The sequence below is a fragment of the Meriones unguiculatus genome, chromosome 4 (genome assembly GCF_030254825.1).
Source record: "Meriones unguiculatus strain TT.TT164.6M chromosome 4, Bangor_MerUng_6.1, whole genome shotgun sequence".
Taxonomy (NCBI): domain Eukaryota; kingdom Metazoa; phylum Chordata; class Mammalia; order Rodentia; family Muridae; genus Meriones; species Meriones unguiculatus.
In genome coordinates this window covers 15,881,406-15,900,423 of record NC_083352.1, presented here as the reverse complement: position 1 = coordinate 15,900,423, position 19,018 = coordinate 15,881,406, and the positions used below count along the sequence as shown (strand labels likewise).

The 19,018-nt window shown below is 48.4% G+C and overlaps 1 protein-coding gene across 2 annotated transcripts in view; it reads right to left on the bottom strand.

The window, feature by feature from the left end:
• The window catches only part of Zmat4 (zinc finger matrin-type 4), a 404,848-nt gene extending 386,273 nt beyond the window's left edge, over positions 1–18,575 (bottom strand). For both annotated transcript variants that reach the window (XM_060381492.1, XM_060381490.1), the window contains exon 1: positions 18,418–18,575. The gene's annotated coding sequence lies outside the window, so the exon portion shown is untranslated. The remainder of the gene's footprint in view (positions 1–18,417) is intronic.
• Between the last annotated feature and the right edge of the window lie 443 nt (positions 18,576–19,018).

The window sequence follows — 19,018 nt, the reverse complement described above, 5'->3', positions numbered from 1 at the left end:
TGGTGAGATAAGAGTCAGCATTGTGCCAGCATTATAGCTGATTTTAGTGCTATATATAGACTTGGCCATGGTCATGTCAGAGATTTAAAGGAAGCCAAACATCTGGGCGCATTCCAAAGCACAGGAAGAGCCAGAGTCGCAGCGCATCCCTGAAGAGAGCTGCATCTACGGAGGATGCATTTACTTTCACTAAACACAGGCCCAGCCCGCCGCTCTCAGGGACCTCATTCTGTACCCACTACCCACAGCAAAGACCAAGTCACAGGATACCCGTTGTCTTTCCAAGCTCTGAAGTGAATGCATGAATGAATAAATGAATGGCTGACGGAGGGCGTCTCTTCATTCTTCTGCGCGAAGAGCCTCCCTTCAGTCTGTAGACCAGTCGCTATCCATTGGGAAAGGTAGGTTTCCCTGAACAGAAACCAAAGTTAGGGCCCCCACATGGCTTCCCAGCTTGTGTTGTAAGAATGAATTTAAGTAAAGTGTTTGAATTTAGAACTCTTGGGACTGAGGAGAAAATATCTGGATTCCTACGATATTGTGCAGAACTAAAGTGGGAGTGCTCTACTTTCAGCAAAAACCAATATATTTTTGAAGTCCCGATTTGAAATGTGCTTCATCTATACGTATGTACCATCGACACGCGTATGTGACAGAGCTGAGCCGCTCGGCTTGTATGCGGGAATAAACTCTACCTCGCAGCAGCCTCAGCTTTATTCACGGAGAGACACCAGTCACCCAGCTCGTGCCGGGGGCTGCACACCCTCACACAAACACTGCTTGTGTGCACTGATTTGCTGTAGAGCCTGCCCCCTTGGTACACTTTAAACTAGTACGGAATTTGCAAGCGGCATGCCTGCGCCGCCTCCACGCTGGCACAGGTGTGCTAGGGGAGGCACATCTGCCGTGCAGCTCTAGCTGGGCAGCGCTGTGTGTTTCCCGGGAGACGCCAGCTCTGGGCCATTGTCGCTGCCTGAGTGCTTTCCTGCCTCTCCGGCCCCCGTGCTCCCTTAGCACTGTGTAGGCAGGGCTGCTTTCTCGCTTTACTAAACCTCTTCCTAGCTTCCAGTGACAACCTGAAGGAGAGGGGGCAGAGCTTCCCTGTCTGACGTGGCTTCAGCGATGACTAACGTGCTAACGCTGCGGGACTAGCACGTCTCCGGCTTCTGGAGGTAAATGGATTTCTGGGCAGAGAGCAACTGGAAAGCAGCTGTCCGCTGTAACCTATGCTCGCTGCTCATCCCAAAGGTTTGTTTCGTCTGTTTCTAGTCCCGAAACATTATTTCTTCCACACAGGTCAGGGAGAAGTACGAGGTATGTCCGCCCAAAGCCAGGTTTGCAAAGAATCAGTGCCAGGACTGATCCACAAACAAGGCAAGACCGTTAAGGCCACTGAATCTCATTCTCCTCCTATCACTGCATTATAATCAATCAATAAGGGTTCACCACACAAGATCTGGAAACTACAAGAAAGAAGCAAACAAAAATCTCCCATAATCTCAAGACCCAGATGGAGCTCTGTTCACATTGATGTCTGAGCAAGGTTTGTGCCAGCTCAGAAGCCATTTCACCCACAGCTTCGTAGGCATTAGCTCATGGCATTAACGTCTTTACGGTGATTTTACAGGGTGGCTAACTATTGTATTGATACGTCACAATACACAGAACTGACTAGTTGCCTTGACCTAGGGTATGTTCTAGTTTCGTTTTGTTGCTGTGATAAAATTCTCTGTGATAAAATTCTCTGAACAAAAGCAACCTGGGGGGAAAAGGGTTTATTCAGCTTATACTTGCACAAACCACTGTAGAGCAAACTCTAGGCAGGAACTCAGGGTCAGAAGCTCACTCATATATCCCAGGGCCACCTGCCAGAGGGTTGGTGATGTACCCCCAGGGAGCTGGGTCCGCCTATGTCAGATAACAAAGAAGACATCCTTTCACAGACTTGCCCTCAGGCCTAATCTGATTTTGGCAATTCCTCAATTGAGGCTTCTCCCAGAAGATGGCTCTAGGCTGTGTCATGTCCATAGTTAGGACTACGCAGGGCGGGGAGCCTGAACAGATTTGCAGGACATTGTGGAGGGCTTCAATGAGGGCGATCACACACATATACTTCCATTCTTTTCTGATTATTTCCTTGGGCAGAAACCCAGAAGTAAGCTGACAGGCACAGAAACTCTCCAAACCCATCCCTGCCATGCTTCTGAGACACCAAGTAATGTCTTTCTTAACCTTCAGTGATTTTTATAGCTTGTGAAGTTTCGTCCTGTTTCCATCTTAATTAGCGTCTTTATTATTGTTATTGTTGGAGTTATTACTGGTAATAGTACATGACTTGAATTACGGGCTCTCTCCACCACCCAGCACCCTGTGAGGTGGCCTCTCCCCCATCCTTACTCCACAGATGAATGGCTGCCAATAGAGTGACCTGACCATGTGATTCAACCTACTTCAGAGCCAGCCCCCAAGCCCGAGCTACCCCACAGTCAAGCTGAGCTGACCTACTCGTGCAGCCAAACGTTTTCCTAGGTGTTTTCAGAGGTTCCTCTCAACTAGGCTTCACCTAGTTTTCCATGTAGGAAAACAAGTCTCTATATGTTGGGTGCTTTGATGACGGACACTCTGTAAGGAGATCTGCACATCTCCCGACTCTCCCCAAACCACCCCACATCTCCCCACAACCATTATGCAGCAGTGTCTTCTCTAAACACGGAAAGAATCTTAAACAGCCCTGGCTAACCCCTCTCGAGGTGACGAGCATCCTGAAGTTCTGACAGCCTCCGTGGGAAAATATCATTACAGCCAAATCCCGAGGAGCAGCTCTATGAGGCCCAGAAACACAAGCTGGTCTGAAAACACAGCTCTTGCAAGGGGTTGTTCCACAAGGACATCTGTCCTCTCCAGGGGGAGGTAGAGTGAGAAATCCTGCGTCCCCTTTACGTAGAGGTGGGAGCACTGACCCCGGGAAGCTCTGGGACAATCTGACGTTGCTGCATGCATCACCATCCGGCCACTGTCAATCATTGCCTCTTCTCAGAGGCCTGAGGAGGCAGTCATTCCTTAGCCACCTCAGTCAAAATGCAGAAATGTCTCAAAGAAGAAGAGACCCAAAGGTCACACCTCTGGCAGAGCCACACGCAACCAGGCGCTTACCTCAAAAAACAGACGTGTCGCTACTCCTAAGTCACACACTTGCTCATCACTGTGCTGTTGAAGAGGTCCACAACCATACAAAGCAGCACCCCAGGGCCGCCTTCACAATCACTGCGCGTCTCGCAGCCAGGCATTTGCTTTATGCTGCTCAAGTTTAGGGAGATGGACAGGATTTTCCAAGAAATCGTTTGATTGCTATGAGAAATCCATGTTCCTGCTGTGCTAAGCGTTGCAGGGATTTTGGTCACCTTTACTTTCTTGCAGCATTGCGGTCCCTGGCAGCTGGAGGGCTACCAGGTTCTCATGTTAAAGGTGCTGTGCTGCTTGGCAGTGCCAATCTGATTCCCTATGGTGCCCTTCTTCCAAAAAAAAAAAAAAAAAAAAAACCCACAACTACAACTGACCAGCAAGAATTGGGAGGGTGTGTCCAAGCTTTGAATTGGAAAAGCAGGCATTTCGGCCATTTTCATTCACCCCTCAAGGCTGCACGACAGATGTTGTGACCCCAGCCCACTACCCTGTGGAGCTACCTCTTACCCTCTAAGAGCTCGCCATAGACCCTGAGTGCTTAAGGCTAAGTACTTCCCTCCAGCCAATGTTTTCATCACACCTCTAAGATCTGAACCAGGACCTTGAACGCCGATAAAACTGGGTGTGGGGGCTAGAAAGATGCGGAAGTTAAGCACATGTTCTTCTGATGTCCCACGAACATAGCACGCATACACGCATGCAGGCCAAGCAGTCATACAGATAAAAATTAAATAAACCTAAAGGAAAAATTTAATGGGGTTTGGGAAAAGCCATATGGACTGTCTGAGTCAGGTATTTGAAGTTATCTAGGGTTAAAATGAGGTCTCTTCTGAGCTCTGGAATAAGACCTGGGGAGAAAATGGAAAAATGGAAAAACCTTCCACCTTGGTTGGTTCTAAACATCAAGCTCGTTGCTTGTGTCACTCGTGCAGTGACCTCTGTTGCACGCATTTGAGGCAGCCCCGTTCCATCCTTTGTAATCTAAAAGGAGGGCCTATGCAAAACAATCTGACTCAGGTGGAGCCAGCCTCCCGTCCAGGCCCAGCCCTGCACATGGCCTCCCCTTTCCTCCGGCAGAACTCGCGGGGCGACCTGCACACCAGCACTCTGTCGCAGGTGTCCAGGGCTGTCTCTCACGCCATCTCAGCACTGCATCACGAAGTCCTAGGCCAGCTGATCTGCTGGGCACCCGCACTCCGCTTTCCAAACCCAGCACCTTCCTTCCCCAGGCTCCATTTGCTCCCGAAAGTGGCTTCCGGGATCTCTGAGGAAAGCTGTTGGAAACTCCAGGCATGTGACTTCCTTTCTTTAAAGGCATTTATCCAAAAGCTACCACAGTGGGCAGCTCTGAACCTACAGGAATCCGCAAGAATATGTTCATCTCAGCCTTGGAATTCTGCTATAACTCTTCAGGATTTACAAGGCAGCTTTTGTAGTGGAAAGTTCAAGTGATGGTGTATACACACGCACACACACATACAAACACATACACTCAGACACACACACCCATATATACTTGCATGCACACATACACACACATATATACTCACACACACACATATACATACATACATACATACATACATACATATGCATGCACACCTTTTAATTTTGGTTAAGAGAGACAAAACAACCCTCTATAATTGCCTGCAGCTCTCCCCCACTGCATTGGAGGCCTCTGTAAGAGTCCTCTATAAACACACTCACCTACCACACCCACAGCCAGCTTCTCCCACTCTCTCAGTGTGAGAAGTGGCCTGTCCTCCCCACCCCAAGCCACTGTAGGAGCTGGCCTCAGGCCCCTACACCACTTTTATCTGCTTACAAAGGTCCTGTTAGGTTTCCCATTTTGGAAGCAGATGTGTTGGCTTTGACCTCCACACAGTCCTGCTGTTACTGTTTCATCTCTCTGCACCTCCTGAGGACAACACTCTGCCACAGAGTTGTTTATTTTCCTTGAACTCACTCCACCCAAAGCACCTTCATCACCCAGCAGCAGCCTCTGCTGAGCAGAGGCTGAGCTCTGCACCTTCCCCCAGCCCAACTCTGATTCTCTCTTAGAAGGCACCTCTCTACCTTGAGTTCCTAAGGCAGGTCCTCCCTCTCTCCCACCCCTTTTCAAGGCTACTTCCACTCCTTCCTGTTTCCAGATAATTCTTAATGTCTCACACCCAAGGTCAGGGAATGCTGACCCATGGGTCAGACGGATTCTCAGTCAAGTTCTGTTGTAACACAGCCTAGCTTATTCATTTATAGCTGTCCTCGGCTGCTTTGTGCTACAAGAGTCAAGTTAAACAGTTGCAGGGAAGACAATACGGCCTGCAAAGCCTAAAGTATTTACTGTCTGGCACTTTAGGAAGTTTGCCAGCTACTCTTCCAGATCTATAAATACTGCCATTCTCAAAACTCCATGTTTACCACCTCTGTACCCACGCTCTCCTGGGCGAGCTAATCCTGGCCCCATGGCCTTAAATGGCACTAATGACCCCAAAGTCCCTCTCTCATCTAGCCCTCTTCCCTGGACTCCAGACTCACAACCCACCTCTGCAGTGGGCATTTTGACTGGATGTCTCATCCATCCTAAAACAAACTCCTCACTTCCTGCCCCACCAGCACCCCTAGTCCTTGCCTCCTATCCTTCCACAGCCTCATCCTCACTTCCTGCCCCGTCCCCTCCACCCTCACTTTTCATCCCGCAGCCCACATCACCCTCACTTCCCATCCTCACCCTCTGCCTCCCCAGGGAACTCCCCAATCCTTGCTTTCTGTCCTACCAATCCCCGTGCCCACTTCTCACCCCACCCCTACTCCCACTGTCTTCCAACCCCGTCCTCACTCCTTGCCACCCTACTCAGTACAACCTTTATCTTCACTTCCCCCAGCACCACTCCCCATTTGCTCCTTATATAGACCTTCCCCCTTCATTCAAAACCCTTATACACACCCTTGAACGTTATCTCTCAAACCCAAAGTTCAACTCACTAGCACATCCCACCTGCTCCCTCTTCACACTATGAATAGAACTTGACCACTGACGAAAAGCCCTGACGAAAAAGACCCTGACGAAAAGACCACTGACGATCAGCCAGGCTCCTGCTCTCCCGGCTGGCCTCTGCCTACACAATGGCTTGCTACAGTGTATCTCAGGATGACAACAGATGATGCTTTGATATCATAGGCCGGACAGGCTGCTGTACCTAACACCTCTACAGAGCTGGAGAAGGCTGAGTCTGGCCTCTGGCTGTGCAACTACTGCTGACATCCTGTTATCTTTAACTTGGAGACCTTCCCCGGTGTGGACTTCCAGTCTTCCAATATCCACACAGGCCAGCTAGCTCCCGTTTCAGGCCTTGGAGGAGTGCGACTCTTGGAAAAGCTGTTCGGGGCACATCCTCCCCTAAGGCACTCCCTCCTGCCCTGGCTGGCTTTATCTTTCTCTATGCAGACACCAGTCCTCAGACATATTTACTTGTGGTATAGCTAGATGTTCAACTCCCCACCTAGAATCTAATCTCATAAAGGCTAGAACCCAGGACAGCTTCAGCCCCTGCTGTATTCTCACTGCTTAGAGAACTCTGTCTGTTCTCAACATTTGGAGCATGGAATAAGTACATACCTAAATGCCCAAAGCTTTTGTTTCACATTAAGGAAGCAGAAGGATAGGGAAGAGAAACAAACTGTTTGCAGCAAGAAAAAAAAAAAATCAAAGAGCAGAACTATATCCTAGGGCTCACATGTCCAAGCCAGCCATCTTCCTTGGTGACCTGCCCCAGAAAATGTACTGAATCAAATCAGGCTCCAGTGACAAAGTGACTGTGCAGCCGGAGCCCTTCTGCAGAGCCTCCTGGAAATCAGCATGGCCACAGGGAGAAGGGGCTTCTATGGAGAAAACAGAACTGTAAAACCAGCTCCTTCCCGTCCAGTGTCAGTTACTCTGAATCGAGTGTCAGTCACTCGGAATCTCTGGCCAAAGGGCAGGAGGGGAGCTGCCTGGAATAGCACAGCGAGGGAACACAGCATCTATGAACCTGTTTCCTCCCTTGTAAAATAAGGTGCTCTCACCAAATGTAAATACAAATATATAGCCAAAGGACCACCCTAGGCTCTTTATCTTTCCTTCCAAATATAGCTTATCATACTTAAAAGTTCGCAACTTTAAAAGAGGTCACCCTTAGGACTTTCCTCCAGCCGGCATCCTCCCCCTGACACAGACACAGACACACACACACACACACACACTCATATCTGAACATGTCTCGGGGGCTTGCTTGCTTGCTTACTCCCAACTTGGCCCTGAATTTTTCAACTTTTCTTTTCCTTGTTGGCTAATAAATTTGAAAACCCCAAGTTCCCAACACAAAGAGAGGTTTCACAGAGTGGCAACAGCACCAGCTCTCCCTTCTGTCTTCCTGGAACCCCACAGAACAATTCCCTTCCAACAGGAAGAAACTCAAGAACACAGCAGAAGAAAAATGGAAGCCTTCAAGACCCCAGCCCACCTCTGTGTCTCTGTCTCCCTCCCTTTATGCACCTCATTGCCGCATTATCCCAGTCTACTAGTCACGAAGACTTTCTAAGAGAGTAGATCCTGTCTCGGACAGGCCGCCCGCAGCATGTCTTAACATCACCTTAATGCAGCCAGCAGGCCCTTGGCAGAGCCGTTCCTGCTAGCCCTTACTCCAAACATACATTCCTTAGAGAATGCCCCTCCAACACGTCTATATTAATCACATCCTTCAAAACTCAATGTTCGTGATGTTCTGTCTTCGTGGGCCTTCTGAAATCACTATTTCCCTCACTGATAATGGCTTTCCTCAGCACCTGTGTTCAGCCTCATACTGCAGGGCTCAGCCAAAGTCTCCCTAACACCCAAAGCCATGCCAGGCATTCTGCTGCTGGCTCCCCAAGTAGCCACAAGGCTTCACAGGATACTAATTCACACCCTTCTTTTACCAAGGACATACAGGTCCATGGGAGACTCTTGCTGCTGAGAAGCCAGCTGCAATTTGCTGGCAGGATTCAGCTGCCCTCACAATTCCATACCCATTCCCTATTGATCTCTTTCCCTGCAAAATGGGGAGAACACCTCACCCACACCTGAAGTTTCCAAATAAAAAATACCACATAAGTTTGGGTTCTTATTAAAATAAATAGAGCAGCAAATTATGTACACACAACTCCTCAACCAACACTGCTTGCTGCAAGCCTGACCACTTTTTTTTTTCCAATTAAGCCTTCGAAAGCCCCAAGGTTATACCCATGAGAGCCACTGCCCGTACCCCAGAGCCCTCATGTGGCCCAACACACATCATGGAGCCAGCCAGCTGCGACTTCCACCCCAAGCAAGCTGACTTGGCTGCACAGAGTTTATGCAACAGAGGAAACGCAGTGGGGAACAAACACATTCTGGAGAACAAGAACAAATGAGAGTCTCGGGCAGGATGCAGCCGGTGGGGCCGCCTCTGCCTCAGCACCCACAGCCCCTGCTCAAAGCGGAATAGCCGTCAGCTTGTTGATTCGCCCTTGACTCAAAAAGAAGGGTAGGGCGGCTCCACATTGTCCCATGGAAACCTGCCCGTCCTTCTAGGGCACACAGCTCAGCAAATCAGCTATTCTGCAAAGACCACGGTGGCTGGTACCAAAGAGCCTCGGGCTTGTGCTCGGTAGTTCTGTTACCCCGAACAAGTCACAAGCCTCTCTGAACCTTAATTTCACCACTTACGGTACATGGGAACATACCGCCCGAGATGCTAAGACAAGATCTGATGGCAGGGCCTGGGCTGCAGTGATGACCTGTGCAATAAGTCACGAGGCCCAGACACCCGCGACTGTCACCTGCGCAGAGGGACAGAGGGTGAGTTCTTACAGAGATTGCCTGCTGTAATTCAAGACAATGTTTACTTACCACCTTCCCAAATGTCCTGAGGACACATGCCGGTCTTACACAGTAAGCACTGAGTCTATGATGCTATTACATGTATATCACGGCTTGAATGCCTATGGTTGCACTAACTGATTTAAAAGATCATTGTTTCTCTACAGAAGAGGAGGCAGAAAGAGTGTAAGAGCCAGAGGGGATGGAGGACAGACACAACAGGACTGACGCACACATGAACTCACAGAAACAAGGGTAGCACGCACAAGGCCTGCACAGATCTACACTGGATGAGGTCCCAGCACTGAGAGGGGAAGTGGACACAGCCCCCATCCCTAACCCAGAAACTATCTCCAACTGACAACCACGTGCAAATGAAAAATTATTTTTCTCCAGTGGAGTCTCACTGCGGAAACAAAGTACACACAAAAGCCCCAAGCCCAGCAGTAGACAGCCAAAACAAAATGAACTCACTGGTGTTTTTAAAGGTTCTCTGTCTCATAATCCTTTGGCTGGGCATATTGATCAACCTTACCTGTCTTTGGCTTATATATTATGGTTTCCGATTTTGTGTTCTTATGGAGTGTCTGCGTATGTGAATGCATGTCTGTGCATCTCAATGTATTTCTTGTGCTCTTTCTTTGACTCTCCTTTTTCTGTTTGTTTGCTTGCTTGTCCCACTCTGTTTTGTTTGTTTGTTTTTATCATTTTTTCAGATATCTGATTGCCTTCTAATGAGAAAAAGAGAAAGAAAGGGTGTAAACTTGGGTGAGGGAGGTGAATGTAGGAGGAACTGAGGACGGTGGAGAGCCTGATCAAAATACACTGTTTGAAAAAAAATCTATATTTAATATTTAAAAAAGAAAAAAGAAAGAACATTGTTTCTGGCATGCAAAATAGCATTTTTCCTGTAATAAATTTGGAGAACTCAAAAAGTAAACTAAATAAATAAATAAATAAACTTACCATTTCCAAGTTATGATATTCCACTTTAACTGCAATTACACTCTATTTACTTTCCAGTCTTTACTTAATGATGTATTATTAGCACTTTCTGCGTCCTTATATATTATTCAATGTAGTTTTAATAGCTTCTTTGATTTCCATTTTATAGATGACCCATATTAGATTTAATTAATCCCCCGCACAATGTTTTGTTATCATGAATAATGCTGAAAGAAATGTCCATGATTAGGACTACTTTGCACAGCTCAGTTTATTTCTTTAGGGTTAATTTTGAAGAGAAGCTCTGTTACTGGTTTAAAGAGCATTTCTTTTGAGACCTGTCTCATATTTTCAAATTATCTTCCCACCAGTAAAGTATATAAACGACTATTGTTCTCCACAACACTCCCACCAACACTGGATAGAATGTTACCATTTTTCAGTTTTGCTTATCCATTAGGGAGCTAACAGTATCTTGGTTTTAATTTTGCATGCTAACTACAAGGCTTTTGCATATTCTAGCCACTTACATCATTTTCATATGTTTTGAAGTATCTATCCGAAAGTTGTTGCCCACTTTCCTATCAAGGAAAAGGGTTTGTTGTTGTTGTTGTTGTTTTAATATTCTGCAGAAAAATAAATAGTTCCCACTCTCCTTTGATGGTCCTGAATCTGTGCTTGAATGGTCCTTTCCACTAGAGCATAAATTCTAATGACTTGCTTATGTCCTTTCCATGCAATCTGAAATTTTATATGTATGGATGTTTTGCCTGCAAAACATGTCTGTTCAGTCTCTTCATGGAGGCCAGAAGAGGGCATCGGACCCCCTGTAGATAGCTGTGAGCTGCCATGTGGGTGCTGGGATTCAAACCCAGATGCTCCAGAAGAGCAGGCAGTGCTCTTAACTTCTGCGCCATCCATCCAGTCCCTTAGCCTGGCTCCCCTTATCCTATTTCAGTGGCAAGGGCCAGTCTCTCTTATCTCACCGTGTGATCTTCTATACCACATATCAGTTTGTCCTCGCTGGGATTCAGAGGTCCTTTTCCTTTTCCCCTGATCTCGTGTGACTCACAAAGTCAGTAGCTCTCCTCTTAGCCGTTGTAGCGGCAGTGTGGTTGTGGGGAACACAGATTACACAACCTCACGGAAGTCAGACTGTAAGTCTGTGGAGCCCTGTTACCCTCCTTTCACCTGTATGTGGGTCCTAGGGATCAAGCTCTGTTTCTCCAGCCCTACAAGGCTCCTGCAGTCCACAGACCTTGCCTAGAAAGTGGTTTTCCCAAGGAGCTCAGCTCTGTGCAGGCAAAGTGCCCTTCCCTTATCGCATCACTTGCATCTTCCCTGGGATTCAGTTATAAGGCAATGAAGACCTACGCTGCGTGTCTTCAATGAGCCATCTTCCTGGTCTCCCTGTTGCCACCATCTTCCTTCAGGCTCCCATCACTTTCCACCTGTCCCAGATTGCATCTTCCCTTCTTTACGCCCTCCCCTTGCCCCCGCCACCCCAAACCTCACCTTCCCCCCACCCCCACTCCCAGCAGCTACCCAGGCTATTATTCCTAACTCTAAATGAGACTGGCAACCACCCAGAACCCTACCTGCTATTCTCTCCCTTCCTCCGACCCTCCCGAAAAACACACCATGTATATTCAGATTCAACAGCACCCAAGTATTCCAGGCATGCTGTGCTAGCCCATGCTTTTGAGCTGTGTAAACATGACTCACCTCCACACACCTCTCTCTCATAGACTGGTGAGAAGTGGACTTTTTTCCCCCTAGTCTCAATCATTCCTTTCTTCCAGAGACTTCCTATGAATCCCGGGCCCCCCAGTAAGGACAGCCATGCTGAGCCTCACATCTAAGACACAGCTCTACAATACTTAACACACCTATTTCAAGGATAGTCTCCAGCATCAAAACTTAGGAGGAAAGCGTGACTGGAGGTGAAGGTCGCCCTGAAGGACAAGGCTATAATGAGCGGCTCTGGGGGCTTGCATGCCTAACAGATTCCTCAGTTTTCCCCCATAGCTGGCAGTTACTCCACTCCCCCTCTGCAAATAGACTCTGATTCCTCCTCGACTCCCTCCTGTCTCCTCCAGACCTCTCTCTTCTTGTGGCCCCTCTCATACCCTGAGGCCTGACCAGCTCAGTTTGGTGCCTGCAAGGCACTTCTTTCTTTGGTTCCTTTAAATCTCCCATCTAAGGCATTCCTGAGGCAGGCATCCTGCCATGCTACCTGGCTCTGAGGACTTCAGTTGTGGTGTTCAGTTCTATCTGACTCCAACACCATAAAATAAAGAACTTCTCAGCTGCTGCCTCATTGTCAGAAGTGCGAAGCTCTTTTCCAACCCCACAGATAGCCAGACTTTGGGTTCTGGGTTAGCCCCCATGAGTCAGCCCTCTCCTTTCCTCTAATGTCCCTCACATGTAACCATTTGTCCTGTTTGTTAAAGGTAATGGGTAAAGTATTTTATTCACAGTATGACCTATGTCATGGGCCTTTTTATTCCATTATTTTGGTGGAGAAGTTAAATGGATTTCTATACTCCCTAACCATTGCAAGATATAAATTTTGATCTCTCATGATTTCCCCATACCTCTTCATGGTGCTCCCTTCTCTATACCCTCCCTTTGTCCTGGGTAATGACAGAAATGCTGCCATGTGGCCGGGCAGCAACACTGCAGAGGCCCCAAGAGATGGCAGAGTCCTCTCCCTCACTGGAGACGGACCAGTGTGTTATGTAAACTACAGAGAGTGCAGTCAGGCAGAGTATAAGCAATGGGTGCTGTGGAAAAGGCACACAGTGTGGGCAATGCGTGCTGTGCAAAAAAACACAAAATGTAGACAGTGTGGGCTGTAGAGAGTGCTATGGAGTACAGGGAACCTGTAGATTCCCTCCCTCTGCCCTGAGCTGGCTGTCAGCTTCATGGGACTGTTCTGTGCATTGCTTGGGGATCCTCTGTCAGCTCTAACCTTTTGTTGCAGACCTGGCAAAATGACCCCAGAGAGGTAAACGCTATGTGTAAGGAACATTAGAGGAAAAGGAAAAGGTAGAGAAAGAAGTAAAGGAAAGATGGCCCATGGGAGCTTTCCCAGGCCCCAAAGTCTGGCTGTCTGTGGGATCAGAAAGAGCTTCACACTTCCGACAATGACACAGCAGCTGGGAAGGTCTTTAGGGAAGTAAATAGATAGAGAAGAGAGCATCAAGAAGAGATAGGGGGAAATCATGAGAGATAGTGAATTTGAATCTTGCGATGGTTAGAGATCACAGATATGTATTCAACATCTCCACTGCCAGCAACGGGTACCAATGAGCTATCAATGAACACTGCTCAGCTGTAGATGTCGATCTTTGCCATTCAGGTAAGGGGATATTAGGAGCACAATAAATCAAGTGGCCTGTTCAGGTTGGGAATTAAAAGGAAATGAGCTACAAAGAAAATAACCCTGATTCTGAAGATGGAAGGGGGGGGCATTAATTCTGGTCTCCCGTTCTCTCACTGATTCCCTGAACGATGCCACCAAAGGCATTTGCCTTTGTGGGATCTTTTGCCAGGTCTGCAACAAAAGATTAGAGCTGACAGAGGATCCCCAGGCAATACACAGAACAGTCCCATCAAGGTGGCAGCTAGCCCAGGGCAGAGGGAAGGGGTCTACCCACGGAGCTTCATGGGCTCCCTGCATTCCATACTTCCCCCAGGCACTTCCAATGCCAGCCCCAGAGTCAAGGGTGTAGTTTGGGAGAAATGATTGTTAGGTCCTTCTCCAGGATAGAGATGGATCCTGAGGCTCAAGGAGTCCTCCCCTTTACCAGCTGACAGTCCTCCAGCCCCAACTATCGTCTCCAGCTTATCCATTTCTTAAAGATTATTGTGGAGGCTCACAACCTTCTCTTTAAAAAAAAAATCTTGCTGATGGAAAATTCTTCCTCATACCTAATCTAAGTCCATCTGCTGCAATTTCTGTCTATTTTCTCTCGTTCAATCCTTACTGGAGATGGGGAACAGCTGGTCGCCATCCTCCGTATAACATCCCCTCCTAAACCAGAATTGGTTATGACATCACCCCTCAGCCTGTTTTTCTCCTGGCATACCATCCACGATGCCTCCTGACCTGTCTTCACAGATCCTAGTGCTGAAAGCCTGACCAGTCACCATGGCAGCCCTGGAGACTGCAGAGCTGTGGCCTCCCCAGCAGGAGGTAGACGCCCTGGCAAGATCAAAAGGGAAGGTCACTGCAGAAAGAGACCTAGAAGAACACAGTCCAATCTTCGGGCGGAAACTAAAAGCCAAAAAGAGCAAATGAGTGCGATGTCCAAGATCAAATCCCAGAGCTAAAGTGCCAGACCCAATATTCCTTCTCGCTCTGTCTCTCTGTCTCTGTCTCTCTGTCTCTGTCTCTCAGTGGTGGTTGGGGGTAGGGCCTCTATATTGCCTAAGCTTTCCTCCAACCCAAGATCTTCCTGTCTGTGGGCATGTGCCACTCTATCCAGCTGAAACTCCAAATACTACCACAACTCCATAAAAAGGCACAGCAGTGTCTCAGCTGACTATCGAAGGTCCACACTCCCCCTGTTTGCATCTCTCCAGCTCCGTCTTCCTTGTGCTGCGGGCAGATGCCTGAACTTACTAGTACAAACGTCTCTGGCTTTTGTCAAGTACTCAAATCCCCAGTGCGAGTGTGGTTCGGTGGCAGTGTGATGCATTCTACAAATACAGGAGGAAGACGTCGACGCCTCTGCAAGTCATACTGTTGACTTAGTGTAAGGGAGTAAATTTGATCTTTCCCAGCTACTGATGGATTAGGGTTAAAAGAGAACAAAGAAATAGGGAGAGCGCAGACAAGCTGCACTGTCCGCAAATGTTTCCAAACGTTACCCAGCTGGAGCGGTGTGGAGGCTGTGGGAGGGGGTGGAGGAGTGGTCCTCAGGACGGTGGAGCAGCAACGGGGCCCTGGACTTGGTAGGAATCACCTTTGCCTGGAGGCATCTGCCCCGCCTGCCTCACACACAGCAGCAGTACACTACCCAGGAACGCTGCTGAGGTCTGAGATAGAACTGAACTTGGTAAAAGGATGACTTCATGGACCCCTCGGCTAACCCAGCATCTCTGGGATGTCCTCTTAACACTTTCTGAACTGAAGTGCACTGGGTGTCTCTGAGTACATCTCACGTAGGGGCCTGAAATGATGGGAAGAACCAGATGGAGGAAGGAAAGGGAAGTACAGCTACCTACCAAACTGGGTAGGGTACCTGCTTCAGGCAGGATGAAGGATGGAGATGTGAGTGTATGGAAAAGTGAGTCAAATGAACTATTTACTCCTACTTTGGGCTTTTGAAATTTTCCCAAATGAAAACCAGAGGACACTTGAGCACAGAGAATATATTTCTGAGCCTATATTTCAAAACAGCCGTCTCCCCCCATTTTGAATAAACCGAGGCACTTTGTGACTTAGTCTTGTCAACTTTCAGGGGTGTTCCAGACTGCTTCAAAGCTTCAGACAACCCCCTCCCTGAGGATCTCTGGGAAATTCATACATCCGCAAAGAGAAAGGAGACATCATGACAGCATTTACCAAAACACCTAACCCAATAAACCTGCTTATTTGATTTACCCAAAACCACAAAATTAAATTTTAAAATAGAAAACAAAAAGACACTTCTCTGATTAAAAAAAAAAAAAAAGATTTTTTTTATATGTTTTCAATCCTGTTTCTGTTTCTGGGCACAATTTTATTTAACTGCAAAATCTGCACAAAAAGATGAGATCAAGGCAGGTTGGCAAAGAGATTACTTATTGACGTGTTTATCACAGAAAGGGATGGCAGGGGGGAGGGGGATTGGTGGTCCAGGGGAGTAGAGGAAGTCTCCCATTTGCCAGGGGGATCATACTGGGCTTGGAAAAGTGGAAGGATGTAGCCCTTCTCATCGCAGTGGCTCAGTGACAGAAGTCCTGGCTGGCCAGCTGAGGAGAGAAATACCAGGTGGATCCATGGAGCCCACCCAGGTTCCTAGCTAAAGCTATCATGTTCAATTCGATGGGATGACAACTAACAAATTGAATTTCCTGAGCACCCATCAGCCCCTTCACACGCAAGCAAGCGCTTGGCTTCACAATGAGTTAATCAGCCACATACCAGCGATTGCATCCTCCAAACTGTGTCATAGCAAAGGTTCAGGGGCCTGGGGTTTGTGACCACACCGTCCAAGGTGAAGCTGCCATGGCGGGGTGGGGAGGGGTTGGGGTTTTGTCAATTACTCTTCAGCTCTTAGACTCATTATTTTTTTTTTTAGCTTAAGTTGTTATTTTAATGATCTCTGTTCCAAATGAGGAAATACAAGGAAGAAGAATGAGGAGGAGGGAGAGGGAGGAAAAGCAAGCGCTCCAGCGTGTCCCACTTGTACTTTTCAAAGCTCCCTCGGCTCCCTCCCCCACCCAGCCCTTTCCTCTGTGCATGAGTCACCACAAGGAGCTGTTTTTAAAAAGCCTGGCTTTAATGTTCTCTATCATGATAGACATCAACAGACAGATCACAGATTGGCATGAATTGAAGGGGGAACCCTAAGTTCTGCCCCTGGCTTCTGACCCAAGACACCCCTCAAACGTAAAAAGCTTACCTAATTTATTGCTATGTTCATAAAGGAGGGGGTGATGTCTGCATTCAGGTCACTTTCTCAGTTCTAAGTACTGACCCCATGGCCTCTTTGGGGGATCATGTGCCTTACATCACAGAGGGGAGGAGTCCTTTAGATCTGCCCCCAACAACCTAGAAAAGTTCAGCGCCTCTCAGGGACCTTGGATCCTTGGAGTCATGCTATGCAGAGCCCAGGATTTCTTTAGGTACTTCCAGCCAACATGTGTACAAAAAGAGGGCTGGCACCAACTCCAACCACGGGCAGCTAGGCTGCTATTTCTCCAACCATTGGGGAGTAGAACTTCCATGATAACAGTTCCCAGCCAAAACAGTCGCTGAAAGGAAGTGAAGGAGAACCTGTTGTGTGTGGTAGTGACGAAAATAGGAACTGAAAGCGGGAATGATTTGTGGAGCAGAAGAATCAAGGCAGTTGCACCTCTGAGATGGGGAGAGGGGGGCCACGGGGTTGTGGCACTGATGAAAACCCCTCCAAGAACACCCATCGGGACTCTTTTATGGCTTCAGGTCTGGGACAGAAATCACATGGAGGAAAGTCACCTGGACCTCCACATCCCTCAAACCCCAGGGAACTGTAATCTCACCTGGAGACTGGCAATTTCAGAGGATGTGGCGGGTATGACTGACCACTGCATGCCTTGTGACAGGAAACAAAACCAGGAACTACCTGTGTGTGAAAGCCAGGAGCCCAGGGCCAGATACATCGCCTTCACCTCCACAACACTTCCTCACGGTCCACTTGCCCCTACTTCCCGGTGGCAGAGGCTGACAGAGAGGAGCTATCTCCGGGATCGAAAGTGGGTCTCGGGCAAGCGCGGCCCTTGCGGTCACACAATGTGGAATAGTCGAGAACCAGCCATGGCCCATGGCGCGCTCTTCTACCTGAAGAGCGCTTATCAGAAGCAGCACTGAACAAATGCACCTGAGCATCTAGACAGACTAGCCCCCGGCAACTTCCCCTCCCACTGGCCTCACTTCCAGAGCTGCTAGGACCTTCCTCTGATAGGAGTGTAAATCACACTGAGATAAAATCCATCTCCATCTCCACCCCTTTTCGGGACACACCACATCAAGAAAGTCTTCCAGAGTGTTCAGGAGCTAATCAGTGAGGTGATTTCTTTGATGGCAAGGGTTTATTTTTCAATAAGTTGGGTGATGCGCAGATACATGCTAACGGTCAAACAGGACAGGCTCCTACACCCTTATGAAATTTCGCTCTTCACCAACTGAAGACCAATTAAGATGGATTGGGCAAAAGTGGCCCAGGAAAAGATGAGAAAAGTTTTGGAAGGACTGGAGTTGAAGGTCATGACAGTTTGGGCAAGGCAGGTCAAAGTACTGTGGACAGGGCAGACCCGATGGCAGAAAACCCAACCAAATCAAGCTTGCTTCTGGAACCCGCTCATGGGTACGGTCACAGCATCATTCTGGCCCAGGAGAGCAGTCCAGCCTCAGTCACCCAGCAAACCTAAATCTACACTCTAACCCTGCAGGTCCTATATCCCCCAACCAGACCCATTTTTATGGACCAGAGCGCAGCTAATTAAGAGTAGTAAACAAGCTTAGCTGTTGATCGCGAGCGCAGAAGTTTTTCCGAATTGTAGGCTTGCTTTCCTCCCAACAAAAGACAGCGGGTCTCCACCTTTGTCACCTGTCCTCCCCTTAAACTTTTCTCTCTGCAATCCTCCACCTGTGCTAACGGCAAGCCTGTGCGAAAACACAGCGGAAGCAGCCCCCTCTCCCGGGACACAGATAAAGGTACCTTGTCCGAGAAGCAGAGGAGCTGTTATCCAGAGGCTCTTTGCCCGGGCGAGCGCAGGAGGACGCTGCCGGGATGGAGCACGCTGAGGATGCTGCGTTCCCGTCTCTGCGACCAGACCTTTCAGCAGCTCGGACCAACTGTGCTAGCAATGCACTTAGCAATTATCTGCTGGCGCCGACGCCCCGCCTCCTGCTCTTGTGATTGGCTCTCCAGTCCCGGGCAGGACTGCATTGGTCTCGGCCGACCTCACTCATGGCTTTGGCTTCTACTATTATCTAAGCCATCAAAGGAAATAATTCCATGTTTCATTGACAACCTGTAAGGTTCTCCTCCCGCCAGGTGTCGGGGGGCAGAAGTGGGAATCCAGAGAAGGGAAGGGAGAGAGCCAAAAAAGGTGGGAGGTGGGCGAGGAAGGGAGAGAAGGGGTGGGAGGGTGGGAGGAGAGAGAGAGAGAGAGAGAGAGAGAGAGAGAGAGAACTCAGGTTCTTGCCCCGGCATTTTAACTTCCACAAAACAAAGCCCACTGCAACAATTATCCGGCCTTATTTCCTTATTTCTCCCCGTTTCTGGCAGATATTCCCGAGGCTTATGGAATCATAAT